At 41.6% G+C, this 3,618-nt stretch overlaps 1 long non-coding RNA gene across 1 annotated transcript; it reads right to left on the bottom strand.

Annotated features, from left to right (window-relative positions):
- Positions 1 to 1,702: 1,702 nt before the first annotated feature.
- Positions 1,703 to 3,618, bottom strand: LOC123991511. The gene is made up of 2 exons (XR_006830809.1): positions 2,215 to 3,618; positions 1,703 to 2,178 (listed from the first exon to the last, which is right to left on the bottom strand). It is a non-coding gene; the product is annotated as an uncharacterized LOC123991511 (long non-coding RNA).

Genomic DNA, 3,618 nt, shown 5'->3' with positions numbered 1-3,618 from the left:
TCCCATTTTGGCTGTCATGTTTCCATTGACTGACTGGGTGAAAGCGTGTTCTTTGTTATTTATCTCTGGTAAAAACATACTATTCTCCGTCTAAATGTTATTGTTTATTATATATATATATATATATATATATAGTATTAGGGTACCTGAGGTTTGATTATAAACGTTGTTAGACTTGTTTGGATAAGTTTATTGGTAATGTTTGGGATTCATTTTGTATGGATTTTGAAGGATGGAATGAAACGCGGCAGCTAAACTGATTTTTATGGATATAAAGAAGGACTTTATTGAACAAAAGGACCATTTGTGATGTAACTGGGACCGGTTGGAGTGCCAACAGGAGGAAGATCTTCAAAGGTAAGGCATTTATTTTATCGCTATTTCTGACTTTCGTGTCGAACCTGCCTGGTTGAAAAAGGGTTTTCATGTTTTTGTATGCGGGGAGCGGTCTTCAGATAATCAAATGGTGTGCTCTCGCCGTAAAGCCTTTTTGAAATCTGACACAGCAGCTGGATTAACAAGAAGTTAAGCTTTATTTTGATGTATAATACTTGTATTTCCATGAATGTTAAATATTTATGTTTCTGTCATTTGAAATTCGCACCCTGCAATTTCACTGGATGTTTCCAGATGGGACGCTACCGTCCATAACTACCTAATGAAGCTGGTTGAGAGAATGCCAAGAGTGTGCAAAGCTGTCATCAAAGCAAAGGTTGGCAACTTTGAAGAATCTCAAATATAAAATATTTTGATTTATTTAACACTTTTTTGTTTCCTACATGATTCCATGTGTTATTTCATAGTTTTGATATCATCACTATTATTCTACAATGTAGAAAATATGAATAATAAGGAAAAACCCTGGAATGTGTGTGTCCAAACTTTTGACTGGTACTTTATTATGTTACGAATTCCAACATTTTGATATAATGTTAATGATATGTTAAAGACCCCACTGAACGATTCAGAACATGAATCATCATATTTGTCTTGGTAAAATGTATTCTATAACATAAAGAAGTGAAATGATCACCAAAGTATGTTTTCACCCACTCTGGGCAGTCACACTTTAACAGGAAAATGCTTTTGTATGGAGTGCGGAAAGTTTATAAATCACAAAAATATTGCATGTGCAGTCTTTTCATAAATGGCTCATGCAGATATTTGGTGTGAAATGCACAACCGTTATAAATTACCTTTACAATTTAGAGGTGATCTGCTGCTGCCTGGTGGAGGCAGGAGGTACTACATCCAGCGCCTTATCACCAGTTTCAACTACATCACCATAGTTACACATACAGTTACATCACCATGGGAACATTAACAAAAATGTCACCATGGTTACATCCACATCGGGGTTGAAATCAGTACGACCAAAGGTGTGCAACGTTGAATTCAACAGAAAGTGTACTATACCAAACGACTAGATGAATTTTTTTTGATTATGGTATAATTATATAATATCTACCCAGAGGTAGATTGTATGGTGTTTGTTGCACAAGTTTTGTCATTTCAAATGGTCACCCATATTGATCAGTCCACACCCAGCAAAGGGGAGCAAAGTACCTCAAAGGCTGTTGAAGAACAGAACGCACCATTTTAGGGTAACCGTGTCGTTCAGTACACATCATCACGCAGCAGAACTGAACGCACCCCTGGAACATTCAAACGTCCATATGAATAAATAGGTGTGTCGCTCTGATAAAAAGGTTAAACAAACATTTTATTAAGTTGGACCTTTGTTTCTTTACATCATCATCATAATAATCAGGTGCTCTGCAGCCGCGTCACATGACAGACAAACTCACAGCTGTAAATTACAATAAAGAGCTCTGGACAGACAGAGTCACAGATTAACGGTTTCATCCAGAGTCGTTAGCAGTGATGGAGGAGACTTGATGACCAGGATCATTAGTAGAGAGGGTCCAATGGACCTCAAATCCCTTTCTATACCCAACTTCCAGACACATAGGGTGCCTCATAGAGCTAAAGTAGTGCACTACATAGGAAGTCTTCGGATGGACTAGACCCTACCTGGTCTCCCAGACGTTCAGATGGACTAGACCCTACCTGGTCTCCCAGACGTTCAGATGGACTAGACCCTACCTGGTCTCCCAGACGTTCAGATGGACTAGACCCTACCTGGTCTCCCAGACGTTCAGATGGACTAGACCCTACCTGGTCTCCCAGACGTTCAGATGGACTAGACCCTACCTGGTCTCCCAGACGTTCAAACGGACAAGACCCTTATTGTTTAAAACCACAGGCGACATCTGCTCAAAACAAAAGTGATGTAATTAAGCACGTGCTGTAATTACTAGGATTCTGTGGTTTCACAGGCAAAAGGGATTGCTTTTGATTGAAAATAAAACACTTTGTCTTCCCAATGAACAAAAAAATACTTTATGGAAAAGAGATGTCTGATACACCATAATGCCTTGTTGACAAAAATCACAGAGCTACGTAGATTACTGTTGGATTCGTAGATTACTGTTGGATTCATCGATTACTGTTGGATTCGTAGATTACTGTTGGATTTGTAGATTATTGTTGGATTTGCAGATTACTGTTGGATTTGAGAAGGGTGCTTCATTCGCGGTGAAAGAGGACCATAGACTGGTGCCACGTGGCTTAGCATAATCAAATCCGCCCATTGATAAACAAACACTGGGAAGTGAAGTCATCACTAGATACCGATAATGACGTCATCACTGGATACCGGTAATGACGTCGTCACTAGATACGGGCAATGACGTCGTCACTAGATACGGGCAATGGCGTCACCACTGGATACGGGTAATGGCGTCACCACTGGATACGGGTAATGGCGTCACCACTGGATACGGGTAATGGCGTCACCACTGGATACGGGTAATGGCGTCACCACTGGATACGGGTAATGGCGTCACCACTGGATACGGGTAATGGCGTCACCACTGGATACGGGTAATGGCGTCACCACTGGATACGGGTAATGGCGTCACCACTGGATACGGGTAATGGCGTCACCACTGGATACGGGTAATGGCGTCACCACTGGATACGGGTAATGGCGTCACCACTGGATACGGGTAATGGCGTCACCACTGGATACGGGTAATGGCGTCACCACTGGATACGGGTAATGACATCACCACTGGATACGGGTAATGACGTCACCACTGGATACAGGTAATGACGTCATCACTGGATACGGGTAATGGCGTCACCAGTGAAGTCATCGCTAGATATGGGTATAATGGTGCTTTCCAGACAACTGGGAACTCGGGAATAAAAGGTTAAATCAGGGCGTCCGTGATCTTCAGGTCAGAATGTCCGAGCTAAATATACGAGTTAAATGACCGTTCAAAAATGTTTCCCTAATTTCAAGTCCCCAGTTCTTTTAAACGTGGCAAGAAGCCTGATGAAACTCGAGGCGCGTTCCATAGCTAAGGCGAGGCAACAATCAGTGTTTGTGTGATGGACTGACAAATTGCTATAACCTACACTTAATGACCAAATGTATGTGGACATCTGCTCGTCGAACATCTCATTCCAGAATCATGGGTATTTGCTGCTATAACAGCCTCCACTCTTCTGGGAAGGCTTTCCACTAGATGTTGGGACATTGCTGCTATA

This window comes from Oncorhynchus gorbuscha, linkage group LG12 (assembly GCF_021184085.1).
Source record: "Oncorhynchus gorbuscha isolate QuinsamMale2020 ecotype Even-year linkage group LG12, OgorEven_v1.0, whole genome shotgun sequence".
Classification (NCBI taxonomy): Eukaryota; Metazoa; Chordata; class Actinopteri; order Salmoniformes; family Salmonidae; genus Oncorhynchus; species Oncorhynchus gorbuscha.
This window is presented reverse-complemented; position numbering and strand designations above follow the sequence as displayed.